General features: G+C 43.0%; 1 protein-coding gene across 17 annotated transcripts in view; it reads right to left on the reverse strand.

Annotated features, from left to right (window-relative positions):
* Positions 1-20,226, reverse strand: part of SGMS1 (sphingomyelin synthase 1) — a 209,827-nt gene extending 189,601 nt beyond the window's left edge. For 10 of the 17 annotated variants that reach the window (XM_037905005.2, XM_037904999.2, XM_043550339.1 and 7 more), the window contains exon 1: positions 19,757-20,210. The gene's annotated coding sequence lies outside the window, so the exon portion shown is untranslated. Of the gene's footprint in view, positions 1-19,756 lie in introns of all 17 variants that reach the window. The other 7 variants (XM_037905006.2, XM_043550338.1, XM_043550340.1 and 4 more) reach the window with 3 other exon arrangements.
* Positions 20,227-20,431: the final 205 nt, after the last annotated feature.

Genomic DNA, 20,431 nt, shown 5'->3' on the forward strand with positions numbered 1-20,431 from the left:
ACATTCAAGGTTAGAAGGAAGGCAAGAATTACCCCAGATTCTTGAACAGTTCTGCTCCTTTCCCTTATTGAAAAATTAACACCGAGAGGTGTCCAAAGAGATCTCACTTCAACAGACAGGCATCCAAGGAGGAACAGTGCTGCCCTCACCCTTCCAACATAAATCATAGCAAGCAGAACAGCTGTTTTTAAAATGCTGCTTTAGCAATAAAATGTTCAGTACATAAGATAAACCTTGTGAAAGCCTTACTTGGCATCTGATGATTTCTTGTCTAAAGGAGAAAAAAGCTTGGAAGAATACATGAAGACCCCATTCTTAAAACTTCATCAGAAGACATGCCAGTAACTGTCATGCCTAGGACATGTTGGCTCATTTTTATCGTATCATTTAATTGTATCATAGAATCATAGAATATTAGGGTTGGAAGAGACCTCAGGAGGTCATCTAGTCCGATCCCCTGCTCAGTGCAGGACCAACACCAACTAAATCATCCCAGCCAGGGCTTTATCATAAGAGCAACTCTAATAATTGGGGGGTGGGGGGGAAGAGTTTGGCGGGGTTAATAAAAGCTACATGAAGAATCTATATAAACTGAAGCCAGTAATATTGCTGTGGTAAAGTAAGAATCAACATTTTGTTGGTGGTTACGTGTCTACCCATAAAAATGCACATACACCTACCAAACCCTAGATTTGCATTCACAAATCCAGTAATTGCATTCCTAGGTTCAGATCCCGCAACTAGAACTGTACTGACTCTCATGCCCACACAGAGTCCCAACAGAGTCAATAGGAACATGCCCTAGAGGTCTGCCTGAGCCTAATTTTAAAGACCCAAACCTGACCTGAGGACAGCTGACCCTAACCAAGATTGCCAAGTCATTTTCAGACCTGACCTTGAACCTGACACTTGTAGTTGGGTCCTGACAGATTTCCTGACAGATTTGGGTTGGCTTCCAAGGCTCTACCCTGCCCTCTCAATCAGTGACTGTAGTATCAGGTCCCTAATGTGAAAATGCTGGAGCACAAGTTCATTCTTGTCAGTATATGTATTTTTAAGATTTGTATTTCACAGTAAAAATAAAGCTCATTAGAGACATTTTAAACATTTTACCCGGCTCTCTCTCTACTCAAATTTAAATGTGAACAGTCATTTAGGAGTTCTGTGCTTGAATGAAAAGTTTTAATAAATAAAGCAAAATCTTCAGAAAGTTTACAAAAAAGCCTTCAAGAGCAGCTATTATTATTTCATGTCCCTCAAAAAATAAACAACTGAGAATAAATATTCATCACAGGGAGAACAATCAAAAAAGACTAGCCCTGGCCTTACTTGAAAACCTCAATCCCTTTTTAGAAGAATAAACTAAACTAATATATGTTTATAAAAAAATCCATGTTTTCACTTATGGCATTCATTGGCTTTTCCCTACCTTTTCTTAGGCAGCTATTGTTACCCGAGGCAACCTGTATTGAAAATTGGTGATAAATAATAAAAGAGGGCTATGACAAACTGACTCAAGCCATGCATATAAGGGAGCTAATCCTGCTCCCAGGTAAGTACATAAATTCTGGAACAATTCTATGGAAGACAGTGGAGTTGCTCTAGACTCACACGAATGCAAATGGTTTCAGAGTGGTAGCTGTGTTAGTCTGTATCAGCAAAAAGAACAAGGAGTACTTGTGGCACCTTAGAGACTAACAAATTTATTTGAGCATAAGCTTTCGTGGGCTAAACCCACTTCACTGGATGCATGCAGTGGAAAACACAGTAGGAACACACACACACAGAACATGGAAAAATGGGTGCTGCCATACACACTATAATGAGAGTGTTCAATTAAAGGTGAGCTATTATCAGCAGGAGAAAAAAAAACCTTTTGTAGTGATAATCAAGATGGCTGATTTCCAACAGTTGACAAGAAGGTTAGAGTAATAGTAGGGGGGAAAATAAGCATGGGGAAACAGTTTTACATAGTGTAATGACCCATCCACTCCCAGTCTTTATTCAAGCCTAATTTAATGGTGTCCAGTTTGCAAATTAATTCCAATTCAGTAGTCTCTCATTGGAGTCTGTTTCTGAAGTTTTTTGTTGTAATATTGCGACTTTTAGGTCTGTAATCGAGTGACCAGAGAGATTGAAGTGCTCTCATTCTTGAAATTAAACATCAGTGTAAAGGTTTGTAGGACTGAATTGTATGCCTATGTAAGGGGGCTCCCCTTACTAACATTCCGTGAGGATGTTTTGGTTAGCTAGCTTCAGTACCAAAAGGGGAAGGATCAATGGGAAATCAGGCCCCTGAGACTGACAGTCCCCAGGGGCAATGGGGAGAGGCCAACACTCCAGGTCAGCCTGACTGACAGGCTAATCAGCGAGTCAGGAGGCCAGGGTGGGTCCCATCCTCCCTGTGAGCTGGAATTGCCTGGGTTAGACAGAGTGGGGCCAAGCTAAGGAGAGAGCAGGGGCCCAAGCTGAGCTAGGGAACAGAGTCATGCCAGCCAGCGGGGCCAGAAAAGCAGCTCAGAGAGAGCAGATCCTGTACTGGGAGTGGGGCTGCAGCCACAGAGCCAGAGACACAGCCGAGAGAGAGCAGATCCTGTGCTGGGAGCAAAGCTGCAGCCACAGAGCCAGAGGGCCTAGAGAAGCAGCCCAGGGGGCTGGAGGCAGAGCAGCAGCATCAGTGATGAGGCAGAGTGAAGCCGGAGCTAGAACAGTGGAGCTGGAGCAGTCTGGAGCCAGGTGTGGTGAGCAACTGGGGCCAGCCAAGGGGCCAGAAAAGGGCCCAGTGCAGAAAGACAACCCCAAGCAAGGGTCCTTGCAGGCCAGACTGGGAGGGGGATCTTAACCTGACAAGGGGCTGATGCTGGGAAGAAGGGTCCCACCAACCAAAGCCTGGAGGTGTGTGGCCACCACCAGAGCAAGTGTCCAACCCGCAGCATCCCTGCAGCACAGCCAGGGCCTGAAAAGAAGGCCTGGAACCTACAAGAAACAGACTGTAAACTGCCCTGGCGTTCCAAAAACAGTTTGTAATGTTCCCTGCCACAGAGTGGGGTGATATGTTTTCCTTTAACCTTTCCCATTTTCCTTATTCTTTTTTTAAATTTATAGTTATTTAATTAACTTGTATTTGCTTTAAATTGTATGCAACAATCAGTGGGTCAGGGAAGTGCCCAGTGCAGAGAAAGTACCCCAGAGTGGGGACACCCTAGCCCCTGTCCTAGGTGACCACAGCAGGGTTGGGGGGTCACGCCCCCCGGGAATCCTGGGCCCAGCCTTGTCGGGGTTACAAGAACTCTGCCAGACAGGAGAGTGGAAGGGAAGTCCTCAAGGGCAGAAAGGCCTCTGGGTAAAGGAAGGGGGAGCGAGAACTCAGATCCTTTCGCTAGCCCACTTCACCAGGGTAGAGCAAAAGCCAAAAAAGTTCCCCACAATAGCAGGACCATTCCCCCGCTTACACCTATGACTATATATTGTATCTAAGACAAGGAGATGGGAGAGGTTATAATTTTCTGATGTCCAGAACAGGTCAGTTGTACTAATTTGGTTCTGAACAGGGTATACTGATTTAAATCAAGGCAGTTTAAATCACCAATTTAAATCATGATTTCAACCACCAAGTGGAAAGCCTCAGTTTAAATGAAGTTTTCCATTTGTACTTCAGTTATTTTCTAAAGAAAGGTGCAGCGTCACTAGTTGATATAACCATTAAAATATGCTGATTTACAACTAAATAGAGCCTTGACAGTAGATTTGCTACAGCTTTTTGTTACCTAGAAGGGTACACTATAACTATTTACGTGTATTTAAGCAATTACATAGTTTAATATTTTCAGATTCTAAATAACTGTACCTTTTAGTATGTTAGAAAATGGTGAATATGTTGCTTATTTATGACAAGCTGCATTAAGATGGTAACTTATACCAAGATTGGATCCTGACAGCAATATTTGATAAATTGGTTACCACCCATTCAGTAGGTTATCTGGAAGAGAGCCTCTATAACAAATAACTGGATCTACGTAAACTAGTGGTGTACCACACAGCAATGCAAACTTCAAGAGCATTGCACACAGCTTGTTAAACCAGGGATGGTTTTGACGCCACAACTCCAGTGTGCGGTCACAGTGGTTCAGCCCAATACAATGAGGCACGGAAGCTAGCCCCTCCTGCCCAGTAAAGCTTACCAAACGGCAACAATCAGCAGCAAAGTAACCTATAACATGAATAGGCAGTACTGTGTAGAAACTAATTATATGGAGGCCTCACTTGTAATGTCATTACTCCAAATTTCTGTTTTACTCCCCATTTATATAGCACCGTGGGACACACTATAATAATGCCTACCCCAGTTTTTCAAACCGACTCTATTACCCACAGAGCTCCAATACCAGAATGAAACTGAAACTTATCTCCAAGTTTTTAATGTACACATTAACCCACTTGCTTTAAATTTAAAAACAGTACTAAACAGAAAAAAGACACACATTGTTCAGATTAGCAATAACATGCACAAAGCGGAACACGCCTTGAATAACCTTATTCATGAGGGGATCTTGAAATACTGATTTCCCACACCTGGACAGAGGTGACATTGAAAGTGTTGCTTGTGTTACAAGGGGTATTAGTTTTACCTGTACTGATTATGCTTTGTTCCTTACGCAGGTTGTTATAATGCCTTAAATCACATACAAAGGCCCTCACCACTGCTTCATATATCAATCCGGCAAAGGTGTCACCTTGAATGATCACCAAGGCAACAAGTGGGCGCCTGTTGACTAACATACAATGGCTAGCATATATATATATGCTGATAATACTACTCACAATTTATATTCCAAGCCTTTAACTATACATATTATCAAGTATTAATATGGCATTTATATAGCTCAAATTGGCTTGTACCTTTATTATAATCCTGTTCACTTATGCTAAGTATCCCATAATGCCTTGCATTAGCTGAAGTAAGCTTTGATTTAATTAGATAGGAAAACTGTTAGTATCAGGACATATAACTGTTTCCTCATAGCAACAGAAACAGAGTTACCCTAAAATATCTGTTTATCCTGATACAGGCATAAAACGTGTCTTCATGCCCCATAATACCTGGAATGCATGTGCTCAGAAAGAAGTTAAGGGTACTTCATGACCTAGAATGGATGGGTTCAAAACAAAAGATAAAGGGGTACACCAGGGTACCAGAAACAAAGTCAAAAGCTAATTAATTAAATCCAGTTTCAGGTGACATATATCATACCTTTTACTGGTAAGCATGTTGGATATAAAAAGATGGCTTTAAAGACATAATTACGGAACGCACACACCTGCATAAGGTGAACGTTACATCGCTGCATGCAACTGCTCTTCGGAGACTGGGGTATCATAGAGAACTTTTTCCTGTAATATATTAATAAAACTGACTGACATTATTTATTTGGTCTCTTGATTATATTTCATAACAAACCAAAGTGTGGTCAAGCAATTGACTATACAATTTATCAACAATATAAAATGTATTTGTTTAAAAGAAAAACAACCTTAAATGTTTTGATAAGAGAAGTCTACGTATCCAAAACATGCTTCACATTCACAATTAAATTATTTATTAAACAGAGAAATTAACTGTATTCAGTGAATTGAACTAATTATTCAGGGAAGCTGGGGAAATTTTTCAGATAGGCCTCAGTGAAAGTGACTGGAGCTTAAATTCCTAGTCTCACCTAAAACTCTTGAAAATGAGACAGTCTCCTAAATTACTTAGGCTGACCTATTGTGCCACATTTACAAAGCTTGACCTCAGAAGTTATGTGTCTTTCCTGGTCCTTTCTTTATATGGAAAAGCAGCCTTTAACTCAACGTTTTTGATAAATGCTCATGGATTCAGTGTATTTTTTTATTTAAATATTTTAAGAGATTATAATAAATTTAGACATTACCGTGTTTTCTATAAAATTCAGATTTCATTTTAAACAGATTTTTAAAAAAAATATAATTTAAATAATAAAATCTAATTTAAAAAAATTTTATCCACCCTATTTTTGAACCACTTTCTTTATACAATCCTGTAAGCTTCATATGCCATTAAACACAAGTCACTATACTCAAGACAGTTGGACCATTTTCAAGTGTGTACAGATAGAAAATGCAAGACCCTCTGTGTTACATATAATAGGATAACAAATGCATCAAACGGTTTCAGTTGAACGCGGATACCAAAAAAACCTAAGCCTTCATTTTAGCATACTGTATACTATTTTGAAGTGAACCAGATAGAGATAGTTTCTATAATTTCATTTGTGCTTTTGGTTATTTAGATAGGAAACTGAAACTTGGCTGCTATCTTTTATGCTATACCCTCAGCAAACCCAAGCTATCGTATTAATTTATCATAATATTAGTAAAAACCACCCGTAAATACTAGTTGTAATCTATATGAATTACATTATAACTAAATTGTGTTTTTAAGTTGTGATACCATCATGTCTGATGGTCCAAAAATTGACCTACTTCTATAGGTGCTGGAACCAGGGGTGCTACCGCACCCCCTGGCTTCAAGTGGTTTCCATTATACGTGAGGTTTACAGTTTGGTTCAATGGCTCTAAGCACCCCCACTATACAAACTGTTCCAGCACCCCGGCCTATTTGTGTGTTAAAAGTTGTTCTTTTTTTTCTTGTTTTTAACAGTCCCTGTAATTCTCTTTTTTCCCCCTCAACACTGATTCTTTCAGCTGATTTTTCCCTTCAACATTGATTTTTTCAATACACTCTTATTTTATTAAACAGGCATGAAAGTCCAAGTACATATAAGTAACCCTATGACAAACTACTGCGCTTTTGCGATGGGGAGAACAAAACATATGGATGATGTAGCTGGATGGTACTTCTCATTCAGAATATTCCTGAAGTACTTTATAAAAACAGAATTACAGTTCACAGCCATGCTGTACAGCAATTTAGGATAGAAAGCAAATAAGCTATGAGGAGAATCTTTAGGCAGGCAAAGTTAATTACTCAAATTAGACTTTTTGCAAAAGTTAGGGTAGAAACCTCAGTTACCTGGCCACGGATCACCACGTCCTAGGTTTTGAATACTGCCTTATCTGAAAACATCCAACAGTATGCTGTCCTTGTTGTAGTGCAGCAGCTCGTTAAATCAGAGTTAACCCTTCCATTGTTTTCTGATCCCGGAGCTGCAAACACACCTTCAGAGAATCTGCTGCATTTGTAATGGAAACCAAGCAGAAGTCCTTTGCAAAGCATGCCGCTTCATAGTCACAGGAGCATAGCCAGATTTTGGTTAATCTCTGGTGGGAGACCAGCACAACAGTGGAATTTACTAAGAGTACCAGGAATAACCACACATAGAACGAAGAACCATGAAGAAGCTGGTAACTTTGCAAATTTACCAGACCAGTAACCAGTATAGGGAATGAATTCAGTTGCTCAAGACCAAGTACTGGAAAACCTGGGATCACAACCACACCTTGGGCAACTCAATGACATCTTGCCCATTTTATGAGGAGTTTGACTAGGTGCTGGGTACTGAGCTGACCACAGAGCCAATGGTGGTGCATGATGATTTGGTCAGTCTGAATGAGGACCTGCTGACCCCAGAATCCAGCATGGGAACAGATGGGAGCCAGCACCTAATGAGGCCAGTGAAGTGACTCTGCTGCTAACACCGGTCCCAAAGCAGGCTTAGCCACAGGAGCAGCTGCAGCATATCCGGGTGCCTTACTCAGAGGAGCTTTTCCATGCCCCTCTGAGGAATGGCTCACCACATAACCAGGAATATAAAAAGAAGGGACAGAAGCTGCCTCAGAGCCTGGTAAGTTTCTGGCTCCATTTTCATGTTTATTAATATAGGAATGGGAGGATTTCCATTCCACAAACCAATGCAAAAGTTATTACAAGCCCCAGCTAGCAACATGTATCCACTAATAGCAGATTGGATGCCAGGACCTTGGCATCCCCCTGCCTCCTATAACTCTCCTCCACCCCACAGGTGGAGTTCAAAATGACAACCAGGAAATGCAAATAGTAAAAAAACGCCTTGAAAGTGAGTATTTACTGAAAAGCACAGATTTTTGCTAGTACATTCTTGTTTCTTAAAAATAATAACCTTACATTGCCTCAGTGGTGTAATTAGCTGCCTGGAAACAGTGAACCATGGGGGAGGAAGGCAGAAATGTGTTTTATGTACGGATCTAGTCCATTGCAGTTAAATGTAATCCATAAGGGACAAAATCATTTGTCCCAAATACGACTGGGGTTTGAAATTTTATCCAGAAATGCACTTCGGGGCAAGGAGGATGACTGTGGAGTTCTGTATTTTTGCATGCTGTCATAACAAGCTATGCCATGTGGAAGTTAACACAGTATCCCGTTGACTCCCTCATGAATTCTGACCCAATCCTGAGTACCAATAGCTGCGAACTTTTCTTCTAGCAGGAACTCCAGATAAATAGTCATGTTTCAGGTAAGGGTGCATTTTCCAGGACCACCTCAGTAGCTGCCCAGCCCACTCCACTCATAAATGTACTGTTCAGTCACTAAATGTTTGACTACTTTCAGCTGCATACATTACTGGTTTCCCAACGGCAGCTTGGAATAACTTCTCCTTTTGCCAGTCAGGCACCACCAGAATGTTATGTCCTCCAAAATGTGGAAATGAAACCTCATATGAAATGATAGAGAAACCTTCTGTAGCACAGCCACTGACTGCCCCCAAGTTGTTCTGAAATTTTTAGGGGAAAAGAAAAAAGAAAAAAAAAAAACCAGCTACAATTTTTAAAACTTACCCTTGTCTCTGCACTTCTTTCGCTGCAATTAACCCGGCTGGGTCCCTCTCACGAAATACTAAGGTTCAGTCTAGAAAAGTAATATTTTATATCCTTCAAATTCCACAAGGATTTTTTCTGTGCTCCTGTACTGAGAGCTATGTGAGCTATATCTTGTCCTATTGCAGGCCCCTCAACTCTACAAACTGCAGTACCTCTACAACTCATCCACACTTCAGCAGAAGCCTGGGCCAATGTACCCTCACAAACCATTCCAAGAAAGAGCATTTCTGTGATGAAATGATGGCTGAAGTTCTGGACAGGGCCAAGAAGCAGGTCCAGTACCAAAGACAGAGGGACTTATGGGTAGTGGAAAGGCATGGCAAGAAGCAAGGCCCAGGCTCGTGGGCAGTTTGAGGACAAGGCTGCTGTGAGGGAGCAGGCATTTGCTTTGCAGTTCCCAGACCAGGAATGGAGGCTAAGGGAGGAGGACAGAGCTTATCAGAAAGAACTGTCTGAGCCGCTGCTATCATTAATGGCCACAAGAGTACCGGCTCCAGCTGCATCTGTACCACGTCCCGTCCATGGTACCCTGTGCTGCAGCTCAGGAATAGTTTGGACAACTCCATAGCTGGGTGGCTCATGCAATCAGCATGAGCCTATGAGCAGCTGGGTATGGAAACTGTGCCTCATGCTGTCCTCCATATTGATCCCCTCCCCTGGCGCCAAGTGCATGGCAAATGTGGAAGGAAAGGAAAGGAGGATGGGGGCCAGGGAGTAATTGAATCAGTTTTACATGTCCACACTACACTCCTTGTGTCAGTGGCATGCATCCAAACCAGAAGTGCTTGCACTGATTTAACTGCCAGTGTGAGGCACTGTGGGATCCTCAAAGACAGCAACATTTAATGTAAGCAACACAGTGTCTATTCTGACACGGCGTTGACCTAACTAAATCAATTTAAGCACTATGTCTCTTGCGGAGGTGGAGTTATTAAATAGGTGCAGTGTGCAAATTACACTGGTGGGAGCTACAGTTTAGTGTAGATGCTTACAGAGTTAGATTGACATAAACTGCCTAACTCTGGAGTCTAGACCAGGCCTAACGGAGAAAGATATATATTATCCAATGGCTGGAACCTGAAGCTAAACAAATTCATACTGAAAGTAAGGCATAATTTTTTAACAGTGAGAATAACGAACTAGTGGAATAATTTCCAAGGGTCCTGATGGATTCTCCATCACTGACTATTTTTAAATAAAGATTGGATGTTTTTCTAAAGAAAGATGTTTTTCTTCTAGAAATTATTTTGGTCAAGTTTTATGGCCTGTGCTACACAAGAGGTCAGATTAGATTATCTCAGTGGTCCCTTCTGGCCTTGAAATCTATGAATCTATTCAAATAGCTATTTAAAATCAGCTTGAAATATCTTGCTAGTATTATGGCAGCACCTAGAAACTCCAGTCAGGCCCCTGCTGTGCTACCACTGTACAGATGGATAATAAAGGAGACAGCCCCTGCCCAGAGAGCTTACATTCTAGATGTCAGACAGGATGCAACACGTGATCAAAACAAATGGGTGAGGGAAAGAAGGTGGAAAATTAGGAAAACAGACAGAATTTTACAGAAAGGAGAAAGGTGTCTACATAGGAATTTGCACCACTTTAATTAATTCTATTTAAATACAGTTCTAGTTACATTGGATCAATATCTTGTGTAGGCCAGGGTTTAGGCCTCAATCCTGCAAAGACTTGTCTTCGTTCCAACAGTTAGCTTGAATTAGAATGATGGATCACACTCCAAAACACTGGAGTTACACAAAGTAATTTAATTAGCAATACAGTGATTGGATTTGCAGATTATGAGTTTACAACATCAAACTGTTGCATCCCCACTGCATTACTTCAGCTTCAATCCACACACTACACCCCCAATGGGTAGGGTCCTACCAAAATTCCAGGCTGTGAAAAACACGTCACGGACCGTGAAATCAGACCTCCCCTATGAAATCTAGCTATTGGAGGGGCGGGGAAAGGGCAGGGCTGGGGGTGCCTCTAGCTGGAGAGGGACAGGACTTCTTTTTCCCCTGCCCAGCCACTATCGGGGGGAAATCAGACCCACTTCTGGGTACCTCCCCTGGCTGTTGGAAGTGCCGCGGCTGTGCTGCCTTCAGAGTCCAGCTCTGAAGACAGCAGCGGCAGAGCTTCCTGTAGCCGGGGGAGATTCCCGGAGGTGAAGGCATGTCTAACCTCCCCCAAGCTGCTGGGAGCGCCCCCACCAGAGGCTCCTAGCTGCTAGTCCCAGATAGGCTGGGGAGGGACAGGACTTCCTCTTCCCCTGCACGGCTGCTCTCGGGGAAATCAGACCTTCCTCCAGATACCTCCCCCAGCAGTAGGAAGTTCTGTGGATGCTGCCCGCTCTGAAAGCTCCCAGCAGCATGAGGGAGATCAGACCCACCTCCACCTGTGGGAATCTCCCCAGGCTTCAGGAAGCTCCATGGCTGCACAGAAGTGAGGGTAGCAATCCTGTGGACCCCCCCACATCAGCTTTGTGACCCCCCAGAACCCCATTTTGGGTCTGGACCCCCAGGGTTACAACATTGCAAAATTTCAGAGGCACACACCTGAAGACATGAAATTGACCCATTTTAAAACCCCCTGGCCGTGAAATTGATCAAAATGAACTGCCAATTTGGTAAGGCCCTACCAGTGGGCCAACTAGCTCAAGCTTAAAGCATCACTTAACTTGAGCTAGAGATTTTTGTGTACGGACAGAGTTATAACAAACGTGCTGAGAAGGCATATCCTGAGAAACGACTATACAGGTTTGATTAGCAGCAGAGTGACAGGATTAGCAATTATGACTTATCCTCGCTGTATTACTAGTTCCAGGTCAGCGGCACTCAAGCTCCAACCTATCCCCACTGGCTAGCTAGCTCAAGCCTAAAGCACCACTCAACTCAAGCTAGAGATTTCTGGATGCGGAGAAGGGGCAAAACTCAAGTTATAACTTGAGCTAACCATACAGTGAAGAGAAGCCCTAAGATGCCTCAGGAACAGAAAGTTCTAGAAATGCTCCATCCAAAGTAGTACAGATATAAATCAGCTTTTATAAGCTGCCATTGCTTCAGGTAATTGTCCCTCACCTACTTCCAACTCAGGTAAGCTAGGGATGAAACATTTATGATTCCCACCTTCTGTTAATAATGCCTCCTTAGTAGTAATTAAGGCCCAAAGAGGTTGATGACTGCAACAAGAACAAGGTCTTGCCCAGATTTCCAGCTCTTGGTCTGCTCTCACCAGAAATGGAATACTGCAGTCATTACCTCTTTCTTTAAGTAGTGTAAAATCCCTCTAGCAATAGCTCTTGGTGTTTCAGGAGACAAATGAAAAGGACCAGGCAGAGCACAGGAAGAAATAAGCAGATTTAACCAAAATGGATAGTCTCATCTTAACGTACTGGTCTTTACGCAAAGAGTTCTCTGACAAAGAATAATGCTTGTGTGTGCTAGTGCTTTGTATTCAGATGAGCATTAGTTGTGATAGCCACAAAGTTTAGGCCAACTCCATTGTGAGGCTTCAAAAACATGACTACATAATATGGCTCTTATGGAGCCAAACAATCCTGTTCAACCAAACAAGTATCATGCTAAGAGTTATTAGAAGAGAATCAATATTCACCATACCAAGCAACTAATCTAGCATTTTTTAAATGGGCTTATCAAGATTTTACAACCCAGACTGATTTACCCTAATAAGTATAATCTGATGGGAAAAGTCCCCTGGATTGTTTTAATCGGTATTTTACAAGATATACAGTGATTCCCATGAAAAGTCTTTATTCACCAATTGCTACCACACAGATATCTCCAAGATTCCAAGGGCTAGACTCCACGGGCAGTCTCTGTTAAATCATATGGCCAGTTGCTTGACCACACAATGGTTCATTCTGAAATATATTTAAGAGACTAAATAACCAACATCCATGAGGCTTATTGCTAAAATCAATAATAATATAGTACAGGGAAAAGGTTCAATATAACACCTTGTGCAGCATTTTCACCTTCACCTTACAGGAAAGGCGTGCTCCCAAAGTTACACTCCTAAAGCCATCTTTTTATGTCCTCCCTGTCTACAAGCAAAGAGGATATTGATAATGTGATATATATGTTAGCCCAACATATGTTGGTCAGAACTCCCAATGAAGTCATACTTAGAATGCAAAATAGCTGTCATACCTCATACCGGTAATAATTGTTCAGTGAACGCTGATCACTAACAGCTGCATGTTTGTTTCCAATGTATTCACAAAGAAAATCTCACTCTGTGTGTGTGCGTGTGTGTGTGTGCGCGCGCGTGCGTGTGTGCAAATAATGAAGGGAGCAATTATAAAGTTCCCAACACAGTCTTTTGAAAATAAAGTGTTAATCTCATTCATGTTAAATTTTTAATTTACAGTTAAACTTCTAAATTAAATATTTAACTTCTACAATAAATATTTTAATTTAACTTATATATACACACCATTTCCTTATATGCAATAGGTATTAATTAAAAATAAAAACTAATGAAAAAATACACAGTTCTACACAGCTTCTAGGCACTAAGGGGAAAACAACAAAGTACATGATATAAGCAGCTTGGAACCATAATTTGTTATATACATTATAAATCCACTTTGAAAAAGTTCTGGGCCAAGTTTCATTCTGTGACACACATGAACCTGCAGTAAACCCTTAGACCTCAATGGAGTCACTCCAGATTTAGTCCTTTGAATACAAAAATGAAGTCTTTATCTTCCACTTTCAACCAAATAAAATTTTTGTATGTTCTCTCCAATTTCCAATTACGAAATCCGTAGAGGTATAATATGCAACAACGTTATCTGCCAAAAAACTACAGAAGCTAAAATGAAAAGCATACATAAATTTCAATCCAGAAGACAAAAATCAAGGTAAATCTAACACAGGTAGGGCTGCCAGGTGTCCCGTTTTAAGGGGGCCTACATAGTCTCCAGTTAGAAGAATTGTCCAGACACCAAAAGTCCAGTTATCACAATTCCGTTGTTGCCCCAGCCCAAGGCCCCTTTAACCCAAGAATACTGGGCCCAGAGCCAGGGAAGGGCAGAGCTGGAGGCCCCCTGGTACTAGTCCTGGCCGGCCTGGGGAGGGACACTTCCTCTTCCCCTGCACGGGCTGCTCTCAGGGACAGGTCAGACCCACCTCCGGGAACCTCCCCAGCTGCAGGAAGCTCCTCTCCCTCCCCCCGCTTCCTGCCCCCATCGCTCCCTGCAAACTCTTTGCCTCAGAGCTGCTGATGGACGAAGCAGGAGAGACACCAGTCCCCTTCAACCTCCCTCTTCTCTTTATAGTAAGTTGAGCCTTTGGCTGGGAGCAGGGGCAGTTTTGTAGCATACAGTTTTGAGAAACTGGAAAGTTGGCAACCCTAAACACAGGATCCAATTCTACGGAGATCAATGGCAAAACTCTGACTGACTTGAATTGTGAAGGATCAGTTCCTTTTTTTGTTACTTTCAAATTATTATAAAGAAAACTAACAATCATCATTTTCACCTACTCAGGACTCAAAATCCTCAACAGATTTGATGCAACCTCTATGAACTCTGTTGATGCAGGCTGATATATTGATGCCAGTCAATCTGAGAGAAAGGATGGTCTTGGGGTTAAAGCACTGCACTGGAACTCAGAATGTGTAGGTCAAATTTCCAGATCTGGAAAGTGATCCTGTGCAAGTCACAATCCCTATGTAACTCACCAGCATGGCAGTTCTCCATCAAACAAAACAGTGACAGTACCACTTCTTTTCTCCCATTCCTTACTTGTCTTGTTCATTTAGATTGTAAACTCCTTGAGGCAGGGACTGTTTATTACTATGTATGACAACACCTACATTCAGCAGCAAATTGGACTGAAAAATCAATCTCAATAAGACAGATATCATGACCTTTAATACTGTCTCAGCATCCCCAGTACGGATATAGGATTATGTTCTCACCAATGTAGAAACATTCACATACTTGGGCAGCACCATCAGCCAGGACAGTGGAATGAGCCAGGACATCCGGAATAAAAATCAATGAAGCCAGGAAAACCTTCAGGTGCTTAAATACAATCTGGAAACCATCAAAATACAACACCAAAACCCAACTCAAGATCTATCAGAGCTGCATACTTTCAGCCAGGGTTGATAAAAATCAATGATAAAATGCTTTTTGAGGAAAAAAACTTATCTAAAGATAGTTTTCATTAAGATAATATAGCTGAAATTTCAAAATACTTCCGTAATAACCACTTTGCAGCAGCTGCTCTGAAAAAAGTGGGAGGAACCAAGCTAACTCTCCCACAAGACATGCGATCAAACTCATATCTGTTTTGAGCACTATAGCAAGAACTGGCCTAATCTGATGACAGTTTGTGAACAAAATCGTGAAAAAATAGATGGCACTGTCACAGCCAAAGTTCTCAACCTTGGGCTTAAGAGAAATGTTGAATGCATGCCGAGTAGCCTGAAGCCGATTTCTGTAGCCTTGAACAAAATGCAGGGAAATAGCTGTTTTATTGCTGATGCTGTTGAAATTTGGAATTAACTGAGTGAGATCTTAAAAAGAGAAATATGCAATGAGAGTTAAATTACAAGCATTAAAAATAACGAATGGGATAAGCACTATCTCCAGCTCATTTTCTGGCAAGTATTCTCAATACTCAGTATCTGGGTCAAACCTTAACTGCTGGAGAAGAGGAGTTGGCTATGACATGAACATCCAGCAATCATGCCTCCATAATGCCAACTATAATAAACTTCAGAGTTAAGGGTGAACCATTCAAGAAATATACATTTGCTGATGATGTTTTAAAGAAAGTCACACCAGTGAACTGGCGAAAGTCACTTAAGCACTTGGATTCAGAGACCGTTGAAGTGATAATCTCACTTTTAACAGCAGTAGCTTCTTCTGCCAGTATAGAAAGAATATTTTCTTCCTTTGGAATAATTCATTCCAAATTGAGAAATCGTTTGGGACCTGAAAAAGCAGGAAAGCTTGTTTTTCTTTTCCAGATTATGAACAAACAGGAAAATGAAGGTGAAGACGACTGAGTTAGTTGCAGAAGCCAATATTTTACGTTTCTCATGTTGACCTGGCTGACACAGTCGATTTAATTTTTGTGGGTTTTTTTTTTAATATTTCATTTAATTATTTTAGTTTTTAGATTTTAAAAAACTTGAATGTTTAACTAAATTCAAAAATTCATATGCTTGTTTTGTGAAAATATTGTATGTTTGCTGTTGAAGAAAAAAATCGAGAATACATAACGTTGTTGTTTTAGTTAAAGAAAACTATTTAAATGTCTGTCTGGTGATATTCTCCTCCTAATACAGCATGTCAAGAAAATCCTCCAAATATTAATGATAAACCTGTTGAACTGGAGATAGTTCACCTCCCAATGACTTCATAAATATCTGCTTCAATTACCTTTGGTAAATGAAATAACCAAACAAACATTCATTTTCTGATACAGCTGTAAAACTAATCTGAAAAGTTTTCAAAATAAATCACTTTAAAAATGTATAGTGTGTACCTTCTAAAAATGAAACCTACATCTCTCTCTGAGTTGTGAAGAATAAGTATTAAGGTTATAACAACCAACAAGAATGCACTTTTATGTAGAAATTCATGATTAAATCAAGTCTTCCTGACTAGTGATTTAAATCATGATTTAAATCGAATCCACCCTGCTTTCAAAACTACTTTATAGTGCAGAATGCTGGGGAATGAGAAAGTATGACATGTCCAAACTGTCTTCATTCCATACAACCTGCCTCAGAAAAATCCTCCGTATCTTTTCACACTGACCAATCTCAAACCAAGATCTATTGACACAGTGCAGCCAAGAGGATCTGAGCACCATCATTGCCAGGAGGCGTTGGGTCGGTAATGTGCTTCTGATGGAAACTGATTCCATCACCAGAGTAGCAATAAGATGGACACCTAAAGGCAAGCTTAAATGAGGCCACCCGAAAACAACATGGCAAAGAGCTGTGGAAGCCGAGCTGAAAAACCTAGGGCACAGCTGGGGAACCATTGAAAGACTTGTCAGAAACAGACAGGAGTGGAGGAGCTTTGTCACTGCCCTAAACACCAAAGATGTAATAGGAACATCATGATGATGACAACACCTAGCAAACTGCAGACTTCCATCTTGATTGGTTCCTCTAGAAGCTCCTATAATATAAATAAGTCACAAAGACACTACCTAAAAAATAAGCAAAACTTGGCCCTTCATTCAGCAAGCAAAGTTTTATGGGCTAATTGGGAGGTGTATACAGGTCTCAGTGACAAATCTGAAAGGCTAGTTCTCTTTTTCTGGGTGGTATTTCTTCTCTTAGGTCACTAGTTTTATAAGCAATACCCAAAAACTTTAAGGGGCATAATGTCAGTTTCATACTATTTTTAAATGTCTTTCTTTGCTATACCACCACCTCAGAATTACAAGATTTTTGTACACTTTTTGAATATCTTTCTGCCCAGACATATAGACAGGTCAGTTTCACTTTCAGCTTCTAATACAATTGGGTCTGATCCTGCAAGGTGCTGAGAGTTCCCAACATCTACTACAGTCAATGCAGGATCCAGGCTTAGCTCAATGCTGGGATTATGAACCCTACAAGGCAGTGCTTATTTGTTTGAAAAATCTATTTTTCAATCTAGATTCCAGGAAGACATGACAGAAGCTCTAAGAGCAATAGAGAAGTAAGTATTGTTTTACAAAAGTCACATCCGAATCCAAATTTGAGCGGAGACTATCCCTTTCCACAAAAAAGAAAGTATACACCTGTCATCCTTTACAATGGTTATATAGTTGTTTTCCTTATTTATAAACTGTGCATACCAGAAAGCCCTGTAATTTCAGGGCCATACTTCCATTTATAATTTTAAAATCCAATAAGGTAGAATATTTGAGTCAATATTAAAACTTTGGGGGGTGGGGAGTGTCTGTGTCTCCATACACTTCTCCTAACAACAGAAACTGGACACCTGAAGTTTCCAGGCATACTAACCAAGTTCCCTCTAATTTTTGACAGGCCATGTGCACAAAAAATTTCTTCTGTGCAAATTGTTGTGCTTCTGTGCAAATTTTTGTGCGCATGGTGTTTCGCTGTGTGCGGGGGGGTTAGGATCTGTATGCGCGCGCACATGCGCACAGTTTAGAGGGAACAGTAATATTAACCCATATCTGTGGCCCAGTAACACACCCTCACTAAGCCCTCACCCACCCCATTACACTACCACAAAGCACATTAACCATCCCCAGCCTTGTAACACCCCCGACCTCTCCACAAATCAATGGGTCTTGAGCTAGGACTGCTGACTCAGTGGAAGCAACACCAGGGCTCTTCAGTACAGGCCTCCACAGTCACATAAGAAAACAAAAATTAGCCTTTTTTTGTGTATAGAAGATGGGAATTCAGATGAGGTCTTTATAATTTGATGCCAGTATAGTCCTTAGAAGGGCTACTGTAAACAGATCACCCTTCCTGGGGAGTTCTTGGGTGGTTGGGCTACAATCCATGAGTCTTTGAGCTAGGATTGCTGAGTCAGAGGACGCAACACCAGGATTCTTCAGTCCAGGCCTCCCTTACACAAAAGGGGAGCCTCCCTGGAACTGCGCCTCCAATAACCACCAAGAAACAAAATCAATCTACCTAAGCAGCTGTGTGCAAGAGCCAGGGAGGAATACGTTCATTACTGCTGCCTCCTTTGCTTCTCATAGCTCTGGGCCTTGTGGGGAGCAGAAAGCCTGCAAGCATTCACAAAAGAGAATTTTGTACCTATTGCTGAATTCCCAGCTCAGCCTGGAATTTCATCCCACAAAGATCTAGGTTGACTATTCCCATTTCACTGCTCCCCGGTTAAAGCAGAGATGTAACCAACAGCTTTGGCCTTAAGAGATGCCATTCTCCATCACTCCCTCCCTCAAGAATTCAGAACTTGTGACTGCAGCTGCTTATCTGCCCCAGGTTGTAACTCAAAACACATCGCTGGGCCACTTTCATCACTGAAGATAATGTCCATAAAATCCTAAAACTACCTTTTGACTGTAGAAAGGTTAGTGACAAGATCATCCTTTTATATGCCCCCTTGTTGCAATTTGAGGTTCCAGACACTACAGCATTTAAAACCAACAGGGCCACATTCATTACTCTCTCTCTCACCACATACATACATACACACACCCCTCCCAACTCCAGCAGCAACCCTCACCTTGGCACTCTAAACCCCTTCATCCATCACCTGTGTGCCCCCATCCAACCTAGCACACTAACCCTCTCCCTCAGCAGCTGCCTCTCCACTCTGGCTCTATGCCCCAATTCCAATGGCAAACTAGGTCTTCCCTAGTTCACTAACCTCTGCCAGCACCTCTCATCAGCTACCTTCTGATCTGGCACACAAAACCTCCAGCCTCCCAGACACTGCCACATCACAACACTGTAATCCAGACAGCAACCCCATTCCTTCCCGGCACACACACACTCTGACATGTCCCCACCCTGTCCTGGAACACTGACACCCTCCCCACCCTAACCAACCAGCCTCCCTGGCCCAAAAACCCTCCCAACACCCTAACCTCACCTTCCGCCCTGGACACTAATCCCTCACGCACCCCAAGGCGGTAATCCCCTCGCACCGCAACCGTCCCTCCACAATCCCGGCTCGCCAACTACCCCCTCCCCAGCTCACTAACCACCAGCCCCCTGACTCAGCTCGCTGCCCACACCAGCCCCGGCTCGCTGCCACCCCCCGCCACACACACACACACACACACACACACACACAGAGAGGCGCGCGCGCCCCCAACGCTCGCTGTTGCGGGCTCTCGAGGGCGCAGCCGGGTCCCAGGGACGGGGGCTGCCTCCGGGCACGGGGCCCTGGGCAGGATCAGGCCGGGTGGCCCCTGGCACTCACCGGGCTGCGGGCCGGGCCGCCTCCTGCAGCGGAAGCCCAGCGCGAGTGGGCGTCGGGGTGCTGGGGACGGGTCGCCGAGGCTCTGGGCGGCGGCAGGACCCTCCGAGCTGCGGCGCACGGCACGGCCACTGGCGAAGTCCCCTGGGCGGCGGCGGCAGCGGCCCGTAGGTCCCGTACGGCGAGGGGCGGGGAGGGCTCACCCACGTGATGGGCCCGTGTCGTCCTGCGCAGCTGCCACCATCCGCTGGTCTGGCGGGCTCCGCGCCCCCCCCCGGGGGGGACCTGACAGCGCCCCGCCCGCGCCAGCGGGACCCCCACGGCCGCTCCTGGAGAGCCGCCCACACCGCCGGCAGCCAGGCCTCGCACACACGGGAGCCCTGGACGAGGCGGAGACTGGAGAACAAGCGAGCTGGGAAGGGTGCCTGCGCCTTCATGTCTCTGTGAGCCTGAGAGAAACGTGACGTGTGAACACTAGAAGGACGCATATAAAACATACACAAAGTGTTATTTGATAGCATGTATTGCAGTGTAAACGTAACAAGCTGTAACTAAAGATAAACACAGCCCAGGCGCCACCCCCGCCAAGTTCACTCAATACACTGCGAACGCACCTATCAACCACAAGGCGGCCAGGCTAGAAGTTATAAAAGATGTAGGCCCGGGGCAGTCAGTGCA

This window comes from Chelonia mydas, chromosome 7 (genome assembly GCF_015237465.2).
Source record: "Chelonia mydas isolate rCheMyd1 chromosome 7, rCheMyd1.pri.v2, whole genome shotgun sequence".
In the NCBI taxonomy this organism is placed as follows: domain Eukaryota; kingdom Metazoa; phylum Chordata; order Testudines; family Cheloniidae; genus Chelonia; species Chelonia mydas.